Here is a 16944-nt window from a genome sequence, read left to right on the forward strand (position 1 = left end):
AAATTAGTAACTATCATTACGAAAAAATATATAGAGTAATTTTTAACACTGCAATATATTATTAAATTTTCTGTTATCCATTTAGAAACGTGTAGATTAAATATAAATTTAAATATTAAATTTAAATTTAAATATTAAAAAAGTACCCTGTTTAATTAAAAATTTTTAAACTTTCTCTCTCTCTCTCTTTCTTTCTGTATCTCTATCTCTTTCTCTCTCTCAAAGACATTTCGTAATAATATAATAAAATTTATGTTTTAAATTAGATGTAATATATGTATATATATAAAATTGATGAAAATTTATTCTATTAGAAAGAAAAAATAGAATAGAAATAAAAGAACGTTATTAAAATTATAGACAATTTTGAAAAAAATAATATAGAAGAAATTAATAAATATGCTCATCGTGTTCATATTTTAATAATATTTAAATTGCGTTTTACGTATCGTTTATGTATTTTCGTGATAGATACATATAATATTATATTTCTGGCAACTTATATATACCCTGTATATTTAAAAAGATCTATACCAATTATAATACAATTCTTTTTTTGCAAGAATTAGTTACAGATATCGTTTTATCACTATGAAGCGTTAATGTCTTTATATTTACCGTTCTATCAGCACTGTCGTAATGTTACTGGTTCTAGAGGTGATCGAGAAATGAGAATGTTTCGATGTAACAAACATAATAAATATATAAATACATAAGGTTCAATCCTACAGAAGGTCGAGTCTTATGAAATTTACAGTTGGAATAAAATTTACCTCCATACTTTAAAGAATAATTGAATATTTTTATTGTTAATTATTATATAGTTTAATTGTGTAGTGAACTCTTCTTTACAATTTAATAAACGATATAAAGAAATGAATTTATTTTCCTATGTTTTCCTATGCTTGTAATTTTTAATTTTTAGTCTTTACATGTTGGAAATAATACTTTTCCATTTCAGAGTACATTAATATGTTTATCTTACATTGTAATTTTTTTAAATAATATTTTATAAATATTCTAATTCATATAATGTATTAAAATCATCCGTTTTAATCATATTAAAACATTTTTCTCATCTCTACTATCTCTAAGTTTTACAAGTTATTACAAAACTATATTTAGTGTCAAAAAATAATAGTTGATCAATATACTGTCACGAACAATATATATATCTAAAAAGAATATGTTAGAAAAATTATATTTAATTATTTAAAAGAAATGTACATTACATCATCTTTTTATTATATACTATATATTATATATTATATATTATTTATTATACTAGAACAACACACAAGTGCGCGCAATGCGCGCACTATTCTTCGATTTTATATAAAAAAAAAAAGATTTTTATATAAAGTTTGTTTCAACTAGATTAATATTTTTTGATAGAAATCAGCTGATTAAAGCGTTAATTTGTTAATTAAATTTTAAAATAATAGTATGTAATAAAAATTATAAAATAATGTTTAAATAAAATGTTATAGTACATTAAACTCGATTAATATTTTGACAGAAATCAGCTGATAATTGTGCGCCGTATGGGGTCCGCGGTTTAAAAATATTAATTTTCAATATTTTAAAGCGAGCCAAAAATTAATCTTTCATATATTTTATCAGTACATTGTCTGCACATTTTGATGGTACCATCAGCATACCAGCCTACAAACTTATTGATAAAATATACGTAATATAATTGTGCGCCATATGGGAATCGCGGCTTAAAAGTTTTAATTTTCAAAATTTTAAAACGAGCCAAAAATTAATCTATTATATATTTCAACAGTAAATTATAATGGTACCATCAGCATACCAGCCTACAAACTTTTTGGTACAATACACGTAATATAATTGTGCGCCGTACGAGATTCGTGGCATAAAAGATTTAATTTTCAATATTTTAAGACGCACCAAAAATTATTCTTTCATATATTTTAACAATACATTGACTACACATTATGATGGTACCATCATAATGTGTAGACAATGTACTGAAATTATTATATAGTTAAAGAAGAGTCAAATTCTTGATGAAAATGCATTCAATGTCTTTCAAATAAGTATTTAGAATAATTAATCTTATTACACCTCTAATTTAATTTAATTATATAAATATTTAAATGGGACCAATATCGTAAAAATGAAATTACTACATAATGAAGCACGAGTCAAATGCTTAATGAAAATGCATTCAAAGTTTTTCAAATAAGTAATTAAGATGATTGAAATAATCTTAGATCTCAGATATTTAAATTATATAAATATTTAAATAGAACCAATATCGTAAGAATAAATTTATTACATAATAAAGCACGAGTCAAATTCTAAATGAAAATGCATTCAATGTCTTTCAAATATATAATTAAAATGATTAAATTTATTAAAACTCTAATTTAATTAAATTATATAAATATACAGATGGGACCAATATCGTAAAAATGAAATTATTACATAATGAAGCAAGAGTCAAATTCTTAATGAAAATGCATTCAATGTCTTTCAAATAAGTAGTTAAGATGATTGAAATAATCTTAGATCTCAGTTAAATAAATTATTTAAATATTCAGATGGGACCAATATCGTAAAAATGAAATTATTACATAATGAAGCAAGAGTCAAATTCTTAATGAAAATGCATTCAAAGTCTTTCAAAAAAGTAATTAAGATGATTGAAATAATCTTAGATCTCAGTTATTTAAATTATATAAATATTTAAATAGAACCAATATCGTAAGAATAAATTTATTACATAATAAAGCAAGAGTCAAATTCTTAATGAAAATGCATTCAATGTCTTTCAAATATATAATTAAAATGATTAAATTTATCAAATATCTAATTTAATTAAATTATATAAATATTCAGATGGGACCAATATCGTAAAAATGAAATTATTACATAATGAAGCAAGAGTCAAATTCTTAATGAAAATGCATTCAATGTCTTTCAAATAAGTAATTAAGATGATTGAAATAATCTTAGATCTCAGTTAATTAAATTATATAAATATTTAAATAGAACCAATATAGTAAAAATGAAATTATTACATAATGAAGCACGAGTCAAATTCTAAATGAAAATGCATTCAATGTCATTCAAATAAGTAATTAAGATGATTAAATTGAACAAACATCTAATTTAATTAAATTATATAAATATTTAAATAGAACCAATATCATAAGAATAAATTTATTACATAATAAAGCACGAGTCAAATTCTAAATGAAAATGCATTCAATGTCTTTCAAATATATAATTAAAATGATTAAATTTAATAAAACTCTAATTTAATTAAATTATATAAATATACAGATGGGACCAATATCGTAAAAATGAAATTATTACATAATGAAGCAAGAGTCAAATTCTTAATGAAAATGCATTCAATGTCTTTCAAATAAGTAATTAAGATGATTGAAACAATCTTAGATCTCAGTTAATTAAATTATATAAATATTCAGATGGGACCAATATCGTAAAAATGAAATTATTACATAATGAAGCAAGAGTCAAATTCTTAATGAAAAGGCATTCAATGTCTTTCAAAAAGTAATTAGAATGATTAAACTTATCACTCATCTAATTTAAATTAATTATATAAATATTTAAAAGGGACCAATATCGTAATAATGAAATTTTTACATAAGGAAGCAATAGTTTTATTACTAATGAAAATGCATTCAATGTCTTTCAAATAAGTAATTAGAATGATTAAATTTATCACTCATCTAATTTAATTTAATTATATAAATAATTAAATGGGACCACTATCGTAAAAAGGAAATTATTACATAATGAAGCAAGAGTCAAATTCTAAATGAAAATGAATTCAATGTCATTCAAATAAGTAATTAAGATGATTGAAATAATCTTAGATCTCAGTTAATTAAATTATATAAATATTTAAATAGAACCAATATCGTAAAAATGAAATTATTACATAATGAAGCACGAGTCAAATTCTAAATGAAAATGCATTCAATGTCATTCAAATAAGTAATTAAGATGATTAAATTGAACAAACATCTAATTTAATTAAATTATATAAATATTTAAATAGAACCAATATCGTAAGAATAAATTTATTACATAATAAAGCACGAGTCAAATTCTAAATGAAAATGCATTCAATGTCTTTCAAATATATAATTAAAATGATTAAATTTATTAAAACTCTAATTTAATTAAATTATATAAATATACAGATGGGACCAATATCGTAAAAATGAAATTATTACATAATGAAGCAAGAGTCAAATTCTTAATGAAAATGCATTCAATGTCTTTCAAATAAGTAGTTAAGATGATTGAAATAATCTTAGATCTCAGTTAATTAAATTATATAAATATTCAGATGGGACCAATATCGTAAAAATGAAATTATTACATAATAAAGGAAAAGTCAAATTCTTAATGAAAATGCATTCAATGTCTTTCAAATAAGTAATTAAAATAATTGAAATGATCTTATATCTCAGTTATTTAAATTGTATAATTATATAAATGGAACCAATATCGTAAAAATAAATTTATTACATAATAAAGCACGAGTCAAATTCAAAATGAAAATGCATTCAATGTTTTTCATATAAGTATTTAAAATTATCTGAACATTTGCTCTTAAAAATGGATTATATATATATTTGAATAATTTTAATTCATAATTTTTAGTTTTATAGTTATACAAATATAATATAATATATATTGTTATATAATTAATATATAATTAATATATATATAAATTATATATATTGTTATCATTAAGTATACATTAATCTATTTACTTTGTGTTACATCGAAAAAAAATTTATTATAATTTCTTTGAATATTATTGTTGAATTTAATGTGAAGAAATTATCGTTATAAAAAAAAATGTACAAAATTTTTTTTTAAATATTTATATCAGATAAAATTAATTTCATAAAAATGTGATAATATGATGTAAATAATGTTATAATATTTTAAACTCGAATATTTTATGACAGAAATCAGCTGATAACTGTCGAAAAGAATTATGACATTATTTAAAACATATATTATTATTTTAATTTTTATAACATATTATTAGTTTAAAATTTAAATAAATCGTTAATTTGCTAATTAAAATTTAAAATAATAATAGGTTATAAAAATTAAAATAGTATATGTTGTAAATAATATGTTATAATGCCTTAGCTGCGATTAATATTTTTTGAAAGAAATCAGCTGATAGTTTTCATAAATAACAATCGTATTTTAAGTATTATATTATATTATTTAATACATATTATTATTTTAATTTTTATAACATATTATTTTAAAATTTAATTAACAAATTTTCGCTTAATTAATATTTTTTGACAGAAATCAGCTGATTAAAGTGTTAATTTGCTTATTAATTTTTTAAATAATATGTTTTAAATAATATGTTATAATATTTTTGACAGTTATCAGCTGATTTCTATCAAAAAATATTAATCAAGAAGAAGGTATTATAACATATTATTTACAACATAATACTATTTTAATTATATTACTATTAAATATATTACTATTTTTACCATATTATTATTTTAAAATTTAATTATCAAATTAATGCTTTAATCAGCTGATTTCTGTGAAAAAATATTAATCAAGTTTACACAAACTTTATTTTATTTTTTTAAAATATTCTTTTTAACAAAAAATCGAAGAATGGCGCGCGCGTAGCGCGCGATTGTGTTGTTCTAGTAACTAGTATATAAAATCGAAGAATGCGCGTAGCGCGCACTTGTTTTTTTCCGGTGTTTAAAAAAAGACGTGTCATAACTTGAAGTTATGATAATTCAATCGCGACATTAAACAATCAAAAAAATTAATCATTGCACCTAATAATTAAAACTTGTTAAAAAAGATGAAGAAAGAAAGAGCGCATTTAAATATATGAGAAAACATGAATAAAATAATTCTCACTTCGATAATAGAAAATATTTAAAAAAGACTATATAAATTATCTTTTTTTTTTTAAATTGAAATATTCATCCTAATTAATTGTGTGTTTATTCATTTTGAGGTAACGGATAGTAACTATCTACAATCTACAGTCTACAATCTACATTCTAAATCTACATCTCTACAATCAAATATTTATGAAACCGTTACCTCGTAATAAAATAATAGTTTATCACTTACCAATCGATGTTCAACAGCAGAGGAGATAACTGCATCGAAGCTACGTTGATCTGTAACATATAAATAGAATATAAATTATAACAGCGTTTTAAATAATTATTATCTAATAGTATTTTAATATCTAATTTGTCTTTAATATCTTATTTTAATATCTAATATCTAATAGTATTTTAATATCTAATTAGTATTTTACACATTAAATTTTATATTCGACGCGTACAATAATCAGTAGATAGGTATATATAATTGAATAATTTTATAAATTTTGTAAAGATTATTTTTTTAAATATAAAAAACTTATAATATTTAAGAAAATAACAGGTAGACAATTATTTCGACCAAAAACTGGCATCAGTATTTTTATTAATTAAATTAAAACACTACGTTTCGACTATAAATTTTAGTCCTTTTCAAGTGTTGTTAATATAAATTGAATAAAAATCAAGAGAACGAGGACAATACATGTCATTATGACATTCTGTCAATTACTGTTGAGAGACAGTAATTGACAGAATGTCATAATGACATGTATTGTCCTCGTTCTCTTGATTTTTATTCAATTTATATTAACAACACTTGAACAGGACTAAAATTTATAGTCGAAACGTAGTGTTTTAATTTAATTAAAAAAAATACTGATGCCAGTTTTTGGTCGAAATAATTGTCTACCTGTTATTTTCTTAAATTCTCACTGGCGAATAACAATTACTTAGAATTTATTATAATATTTATACATATAGAGTTATTTCTCTCTAATTTTCCTTTATTTAAATTATTCAATATATAAATTGAATTATATAATATCTATGCGTAAAAAAATACGTGATTTATAACAAGTCAAATATTATACATATACATCATATTATATAAATATTATATAAATAATAAACACTCACCACAAAGTTGCTCCGCCGGTGCCTGATGCCTCCTAGTCCTGCTCCTCCTCTCAGGTCAGATTGATCAGGATTGTCCAATAATTCAAGTCAAAGTCTGCTGATTGATGATAACGCGCGATACTTTGAACGACACTCCCGCACTTGAACGCGCGACACTACCGTCCGATTGTGTCTTATTGTTAGACCGTCGTGTTGCCGATCATATCGCTCAATTTTATGGCGATGTCAAGCACACCATATGTGCTTCATTAGTAATAACTGTCATTTCTTAATAATTACTACTCTATAATATCGATAACACCCCCCTTTAATGAAAATTATAATAAATTAATATTATATATAAAAGGAATTTTGTACGTTCTTTGTTATGAATCCGCGAAAATTCGATAATCAATTTTAATATATTCGCGGTTTGCAGTTTATTTCCGAATTACACGATAGCGCAATCGATGAATCACAAAAGTAAAAAAAAATAAAATAAAATAACATAATTCGTACTAAAAATTTTTAGATATTATCATGAATTTTTCTGCAAATTTTATATCACTATTACTTTTTCTTTTAGTCCAATATTATATTCTCAAAATATCCGCAAAATATCTGATATGTTATATATTTTAAAATATAACTTTATTTTATATAATGTAAACTCAAATGATCAATCAACATAAATGAATGGATTACAAAATATATAATATAAAATCTGTACATTATAATAATAAGTAATTATAATTATTTAATCATTTAAAATTTATAATCACACATACAATTAATATAATTGTTAGTATGTTCTTTTAAAATAAATTAGATTGAATATATTATGTATTACTATATAAAATGTTTCTTTTCCTTTTCTTAAACTGTATTATAATTCTTAAACTGTATTCATAATCTTTATTATACTTTTAATCTTTAATAACCCATTCATTTTAAGGTAACGGAACTATTTACAAAATCTACAGTCTATACACAAGCTACAATCTAGATCTACACATTTCCACACAATCTAATCTCTACAAAACCGTTACCTTTTGTAATAAAATAATTTTTCACTCACCGGTCGATGCACAATAGCGGAGTTAACTGCATTGAAGCTACGTTGATCTGTAACATATAAATAAAATTCAAATTATAGAACTGCTCAAAATAATTAATACTTAAAAAAATTATTATTTTGTATGCATTAAATTTTATATTCGATGCATACAAATAATAAACAGCAATATAATTAAAAAATTTTATAAATTTTTATTTAATAATAATTGAATTAATAATAAATACTTACACAATAGTTGCTCCGCTGGTGCCCGACGTCTCTCCCAGACCTCCTCCTCCTCTCAGATTGTCAAGATCATCAGTCGTCAGTTACGTTGATCTGTAACATACAATTAAAATTCAAATTGTAGTAGCGCCAAAAATAATTAATATTTTAGAAAATTATTACTGTACGCATTGGATTTTATTTTCCATGCCTACAATAGAGAGCAAGTAGAAATATAGTTGAATAATTTTATAAATTTTCATTTAATTTATAATTTTTATTTAATTTACAATTATTAAATTTTTATTTAATTTATAATTATTTTTTATTTGATTTATAATAATTTTATTATTATATTTTATTTTATTTTATAAATTTTTATTTAGTAATTGAACTAAATAAAGTCAATAAATACTCACTCCATGATTGTTCGACTGGTGCCCAATGTCTCCCAGACCTCCTCCTCTCAGATTATCAAGACAGTCAATTATGTTGATCTGTAACATATAAATAAAATTCAAATTGTAGCAGCACACAAAATATATAAATATTCAGATGGGACCAATATCGTAAATATGATTTTATTACATAATGAAGCAAGAGTCAAATTCTGAATGAAAATGCATTCAATGTTATTCAAATAAGTAATTAAAATGATTAACCTTATCACACATCTAATTTAATTAAATTATATAAATATTCAGATGGAACCAATATAGTAAATATGAAATTATTACATAATAAAGCACGAGTCAAATTCTAAATGAAAATGCATTAATGTCTTTCAAATATATAATTAAAATGATTAAATTGATCAAACATCTAATTTAATTAAATTATATAAATATTCAGATGGGACCAATATCGTAAAAATGAAATTATTACATAACGAAGCAAGAGTCAAATTCTTAATGAAAATGCATTCAATGTCTTTCAAATAAGTAATTAAGATGATTGAAATAATCTTAGATCTCAGTTATTTAAATTATATAAATATTTAAATAGATCCAATATCGTAAAAATAAATTTATTACATAATGAAACAAGAGTCAAATTCTTAATGAAAATGCATTCAATGTCTTTCAAATATAAAATTAAAATGATTAAATTTATCAAACATCTAATTTAATTAAATTATATAAATATTCAGATGGGACCAATATCGTAAAAATGAAATTATTACATAAAGAAGCAAGAGTCAAATTCCTAATGAAAATGCATTGCAATGTCTTTCAAATAAGTAATTAAAATGATTAAACTTTTCACACATCTCATTTAATTAAATTCCATAGAATCGTTTTCATTAGAGACTTTTTAGAAGTCATTAAAATATTCATGAGATTGTTAATACGAATGCTTATGGAAAATATATATAATGTATAATTTAAATTTCTTTCTGAGCTAATTTAAAAAATAGATTTTTTTAACCAATGTTATATTATTGTGTTTTTTGAAAAAAAAAAAAAAAAAGAATAACTTTAAGATATTTATGAAATTTTTAATGCGAGTGCTTATGGAAAATATTATAAATTTAAATATATGTATATATGTATAATGTAAATTTATTTCTGAGCTAATCTCAAAAATCAATTTATATCCTAAACAATATTATGTTATTATTATATTAGCGGTTTTTATGTGCTGGCTAATATATATTTCAAATAAATGGCGATGATATAAATTCGATGATAGGTATAATTAGTTAAATAAAATCAATTTACTCACCGGTCGTTGAAACACGGTTATATTTTCGTTGATTGTTGCGTCGCTTCGGAAAGTCGTTCCTATAAATAATATTATATTATTATTATATGAGCGATTTTCATATGCTAGCTATATATTTCAGGTAAATGACAATGATATAATCAGGTAAATAAAGTCAATTTGCTCACCAGTCGTTGAAACGCTGCCATATTCTCGTTGATTGTTGCGTCGTTTCGGAAATCGTTCGCCGAGATGCATTTTCATCGACTAGGCATTACAGATTTCGATTTCCCGCATTAAATAATACGATAGAACGATCACACGTTACTTTGTACGGCATTCTCGACACCGATTGCACGCACTACGCACCGGATTGCATAAATAACAACGGATAAATAACGACGATATATAACCATCCGCCACTTTCGATATTCGCGATATGTAGTGAAGTAGTACGCTGTGACGTAGTACATCGTGACGTAGTGCAACACTTTGTGCGGCGCGAACTTCGCGCGGTTCGCGCGCGACACAATCATCTCTCTCTCTCTCTCTCTCTCTCTCTCTCTCTCTGAAAAAGATAAATTATGTATTGATTAAATATCTCACATCCAAAATATAGTTTTCCCAAAGCACAAAAGCTTGAACGCGATGCGATTCGTACAAATAAATGACGCCAAATGATACATACCTCTTAATAAATAGAATGTTCAATGAGATTGATCGATTCGGAGAAAAAGCGGCTAAGCGGCGTAGCCCGGCGGATGCAGACTGTCGTAGGTTGATTAACCGTGATCGCACGAGTTAATTAATACTTCCTGCTAATTGCCCGTGGCACGATTCAATACTCCCAACATTCGTTTGTACGCGGAATTCATTCTTAACGGGAAAAACGCGTGAAAAATGCGGAGCCGATTGAGCGCGATACCGAGACTATCGAGAGGACGCGAGGGACGAAGGACGTGACGTAGTAACTACGTAAGTCGACACTCAGCGCGCCGCGCGCCAAATTCAAAAACCATTATAGGCTGTAACTTTTGTACTTGAACCATCGTCTAAATTATTACTGTGTATTTAAATTTATATTATATACGATTCAATATTTCGATTTCGTAATCACTGCGATTGTAATTTCAAGTGTGTCATTTATATGTGTGTGTACGGAACCTGACATTCATACATATTAATTTCAAATTTCGAAAAACTGATTAAAGATATTAATCGCGATTGAATGTATTAAGTAATATTCCAATGATCGTCCATCAATATTTCATGCAATTATGAATATCGTAATGTATCATGCTCGTTAGCAATTAAACAGATTGTACTTATAATTAATATCTAATTTGTAGGCTGGTATGCTGATGGTACCATCATATTGTGCAGATAATGTATTGTTGAAATTTATATACGATTAATTTTTGGCTCGTTTTGAAATATAGGAAATTAAAAATTTAAGCCGCTGACCTCATATGGAGCACTATTATTTTTTAACAATAGATTTTCTTATAAATTATACATTGTAGATTATATATATTATATAAAATTATATATATATTTATGAAATAATATATGTATATATTATTTTAAATATAAAACTGTATATAGTATATATGTACATATATATTGTATATATTATATTATTAAATTAATAATAATAACAATCTTATTTGTCGTATTTGACGTCGACGAGCAAGATAATGTATATTATCGTTAATTAGATTATATATGTAGCAATTAAATTCTTTTGACAACGAAAAATAAATTTTTAATGTGACTTTTACGAAGTTTATGTACAGATAATTGAAACATACTTGAAGAATACACGCTTTGTTTTCGATTGATCTTTTATACATAGATTATGTAAAAAAAACAAGCTTCTTTCAATAAGCAAACTAACTAATTTCCACAATTTGATCCAGTTGATTAAATTGCAACATTTTATTGTTATTGCCATTTTGAACTGTTCGTTTAGTGATGACATTTATATTTATGATGGATGTTATCTAAATTATATTAAATAAAATGAAATATATTGATTAATAATATTGTTTAAATAATGTTTACATATTCCTGCATTTTATGTAAATCTTTTTTTTCATAGTAACATAATATTGTGATTAAAATTACGTAAATTACGTAAACGCGTTGTAAATATTACGTAATATAAAAAAAATGACAACTCGTTATTACGCGTTCCAATATTATTCAAATAAATGTAAACCATTATTTTAATTTTTCAAAAGTTATAAGAGCAGGTTGGCCAGAAGGTAAATAGTTTACGAGATATTTTATACTTTAATTTGACAGAATCTCACATAAATTATGAAATATTTTGAGATAAATAGATATTAGATATTTATTTTTAAATAATTTAACTCACTAACTCATTATATTTTTATACACAAAATAATAAAAGGAATCAATTGATATAAAGAAAATACATAGTTGTTTTCAAGAAAATGTAATGCAATTTACTAGCAACAACATATTATTTAACAATAATTTAAAAATTTAATGAATTCCCTCACAACTTAGAATTACTTTGAAGAATCGAACGATTTATATATTCATATATTTCTATGGTTTCTATTATAGATATAATTTACGGAATATTTCTTATTTGACAATCGAAACATGAATATAAGCTAATTTGGTGTACTAAATATTTATAAAATTAACAATATCTTCGCCTGCATCTTAACAATTATATTTTTAAAATTCTAAATAAATATTTAAATGAAGCAATTTTTAAATTAATTATACGTAATCCAAAGATTAACTCATCATTAATTATTATTTCGTACAGTTATTGAGCTGAACTCGATACCAAAAGTGAGCAAAACAGAACATACAAATTTTTATTAAAAATGTAGGAAGAAACATATGTTTCACTTATTGTTAGCGAAATTGACTTTAAATTTTAAAACTCTATTTATTTTCCTAACACAATCCAATTCTCGGAATCTTGAATTTAGTCAATATCTGACATTGTGCCCCAGTAATCATTTGTTTACAATCAAATTAAGATATATTCATTACATACGTTTTATCGTGCGGAAAATTTATTTCGAAATATTTCCTTCTTGTTTTATTTTGTAAGTACGTCATCGTCTTAATTTCCTTCTTTTTTAGTTAAAAATTGTTTTTACTTCAAATAATGCAAAAAACACACACAGCATAATTTAGCTATTATTTAGTTATTTTTGAGTTTCTATTAGTACAGTTTGTAGTTTTTACAAAAGATACACAAAAGATTGAAAAATCGCAAGATGAAAAAGTCGCTAGAATTCGATTTTACAATCTTGCGATATCGCAACTTTTACATAATTGCGCAACATGCATATATTTTTGTTGTTTGCTTCTACTCGTAGGTCATTTTACTAGCAGTTGGAAATGTCCAATAGGAGAACAATGATAGCGGAACATCTCGCATTAAGTAATAAGCTCGGGAAAGCAGCGAGAGAAGTTGAGCGAACAGATTTATCTGTGAGTTACGTGGCAAAAATATATGGACTCAACTACGCAATTTTAAATCTAAAAATAAATATTAGAAAACGTAAACAAAAGTTTGACGATGAAAGGCCCAAAATCCATGCTGCAGTAAATGAGATTATTGAAAGAAGTTTAACATACTATAACTGCGTTTCAAAACATTATGGAATTAATATGAAAAAGTTGTGCGATGAAGTAAGAGAAGCTCGTTCTCAAGGGCTTAAAAATTACAAATATGACAGATATGACTTTCATGGTCACAATATTAAATTAGGTAAAGTTATAAGGTTTACATACTTGCAAGAGGAAACACTTTTGGAAACTGTTGAGAAACTGGAAAAACGAATCATTGGTTTCCACTTGTACTTGTCAGCTTTGCGCCTTGGAACACCTATTAACACTTGCTCGCATATATGCTCAGCGTAAGAATATAGAATGGCCATCCGATTTGGAGGAGAAAAAATTATTTCTATTTCTATAGAAATTTTCTGGTTGAAGGATTTCGAAATGAGGTACAGCGATGAAAATTTTCAACTCGTTCAAGCCTATGGAAGATTGCTTGAAACGGACATCAGCAGACGAATAGCAGTCTACAACTTTTGTTAAATATAAGGATTTGTTTAATATGATGTTTCCAAATTGCTAAGTAGTTATTAGATTTTGTAGCAAAGAAATATTGATCGATCAATCAAATTTTTATCATTAAAAAATGTCCATATAAAATCTTAGAATTCTTAATAGTCACTATGAATTTAATTGTAAGTTTTTAGTATTAAATGACGGTTTGATATATGTATACATATATTAATGTATATTTCAGTTTAAATGAGAATGTTTCTTGTATTTTATTAAAAAAATGATGTCTTATACTTAATTAGTTTAATTAGTTTAACAATCAAATGTTTGAAAACGTTAAATAAACTTTTTATATGACTTTTACCAAGTTTTCAATGATTACAGGTATAATTGAAGCATACTCGAAAAATATACGTGCCTACTTTCGAGTGATTTTTTTCGTCTATATATTATGTAAAAAACGTGCTTATTTCAATAAACAAACTAACAAAATTTCTCGACTTGATCAGTTGGTTAAATTGCAACATATTATTGCAATTAAATTGTTCGTTTAATGATCACATTTTTTATGATAGAAGTAATTTAATTTATCTTGAATAAAAAAATCAAACATATTTATTAATATTATTAAATGTTGTTTACTGTTTCCTGCATTTTATATAAATCTTTTTCATATTTGAAAGGAAAATACGCGTTGTAAAAATTATGTAATATAAGAAATGACGACTTGTTACTACGGGTTGCAAACTTATTCGACAATAGAAATATGAATATATCAGCTACTTGGTGTATTAAATATTTAGAGAATTGACAATTCTTTTTCACCTGCATCTTAGCAAATATTTCTTATAAATTTTAAATAAAATGATAAATATAAATTAATTTTTAAATGAATTACGAAAGTTTAATTCATCATTAATCATTATCCAGCATAATTATCGAGCTGAACAATATTAAATGAGCGAAAGGAACATGCAGATTTCTTTTAAAATGAAAGAAAATGCATGTGTCGCTTAGAAAAATTGACTTCGTGTTTTAAAACTCTATTTATTTTCCTTATACAATACAGTACTGGGAATCTCGAATTTAGTCAATTTCTGACCTTGTGCTTCAGTCATTGTTTACAACTGGATTAAGATATTCATTACATTTGTTTCGTGGTGAGGAAAAATTTATTTCGAAATATTTGCTTTGCGTTTTATCTTGTAAGTACACTATCGTCCTAATTCCATTCCTTTTTAATACTTCAGAGAATTCTTTTATTTCAAATTTAATGCAAGTTACGGCGTAATTTAGCTATTACTGACGAGAACATTCTCAATATATAATTGAGTTTCTATAAGTACTGTTTATAATTTTTAAAAAAAGTACACAAAGGATTAAGACATCTCAAGATGAAAAAGTCATTAAAAGTCGATTTTACAATCTTGCGATATTGCCATTTTTATATAATTATGTCGCAACATGCTTTTATTTTTTGTTTCTTGCTCTTCTTCGTAGATTATTTTACTAGAAAATGGATGTGTATGATGATAGGAGAACACTAATTGCGAATCATCTTGCATTAAGTAACAAACTCGGGATAGCAGCAAGAGAAGTTGAGAGTACAGATTTACCTGTGAAATACGTGGCAGAAAGATATGGACTCGACTACGTAATTTTACATGTAAAAATAAATTTTAGAAAACGCAAAAGGAAGTTTCACGATGAAAGACAAAAAATTCATGCAGCGGTAAGAGATGTTGTCGGAAGAGGTTTACCATGTTACAGAGCTCCAAAGCATTATAAAATTAATGAACGTAAGGTAACTGTTGAAGTAAAGAATGCCCGTTCTCAAGGCCTTGACAATTACAAATATGACAGATATGACAAGGAGGACAAGAGGATATTTACATACGTGCAAGAGGAAACACTTTTGGAATCTTTGATAAACTGGAAAATTAAATCATCGCAATCTACTTGTACTTGCCAACTTTGCGCCTTGGAACACCTATTAACACTTGCTCGTGAGTTTGCTCGACGTAAGAATATAGAATGGCCATCCGACTTGGGAAATGATTTTATTACTTCTGAGGAAATTTGCTGGTTGAAAGATTTCGAAATGATGTACAGCGATGAAATTTCCAACTCGTTCAAGCCTATGGAAAGTTGCTTGAAACGAACGGACGAGTTAACAAACGAGTAGCAAACAACTTCTTTTGTTCAGGATGACGATCAGCTTAATATGACTTTTCTGGATTGCTAAAAATATAGTTATTAGATTTAGTAGCAAAGAAAAATTGATCGATCAATCAAATTTGCGTCTTTGATGAAATGTCCATATAAAATCTCATAATTCATAACAATCGTTATGAATTCAAGTCTGTAGTTTTAAAAGTAGTTTTTTGGAATAAAAAATAATACTTAATCAATAATTTATATATATATACCGGTTTTTGTTGCAAAGATTTTTCTGTATTATAAATATTTTTAATTTCTCTTGTCAGTATGATCGAAATGATTATAACATGATAAAATATGTATGGACTTCTTTGATAAAAATCTCCATTTTGTTTTTAAAAAATATCTCTAAATCATTAATATAAATAAAATTAATAATTTTTTTATTTTTGTACATGTAGAAATTTGAATTATCGATGCATTTTCTTTCGTAAAATTAATCGCCGATTAAGTTAACAATATAGTAGATACATGTAAAATGATATAATACCTTTTATAAAAATGTTTATGCACACACACACAAAAACACATACTTCTGCAATATATATAAGATACTATATATGTCAGAAATTATTATTATTATACTTTATACATTGCTTATACAATACTTATAATGACAGATTTCTTTCATTTCAGTTATGC

The 16944-nt window shown here is 24.7% G+C and overlaps 1 long non-coding RNA gene across 1 annotated transcript in view; it reads right to left on the reverse strand.

Moving 5' to 3' along the window:
- LOC145945246 (uncharacterized) overlaps window positions 1-10273 on the reverse strand; it is a 59091-nt gene extending 48818 nt beyond the window's left edge. Inside the window, exons 1-7 of the long non-coding RNA XR_014426806.1 lie at window positions 10203-10273; window positions 10036-10094; window positions 8730-8807; window positions 8335-8424; window positions 8107-8153; window positions 7050-7307; window positions 6154-6203 (exon numbers count right to left, since the gene is read on the reverse strand). This is a non-coding gene — a long non-coding RNA (uncharacterized LOC145945246). The remainder of the gene's footprint in view (window positions 1-6153; window positions 6204-7049; window positions 7308-8106; window positions 8154-8334; window positions 8425-8729; window positions 8808-10035; window positions 10095-10202) is intronic.
- Between the last annotated feature and the right edge of the window lie 6671 nt (window positions 10274-16944).

This window comes from Prenolepis imparis, unplaced genomic scaffold (assembly GCF_030444845.1).
Source record: "Prenolepis imparis isolate NDT839.2.m4 unplaced genomic scaffold, iyPreImpa1.0 SCAF_14, whole genome shotgun sequence".
In the NCBI taxonomy this organism is placed as follows: domain Eukaryota; kingdom Metazoa; phylum Arthropoda; class Insecta; order Hymenoptera; family Formicidae; genus Prenolepis; species Prenolepis imparis.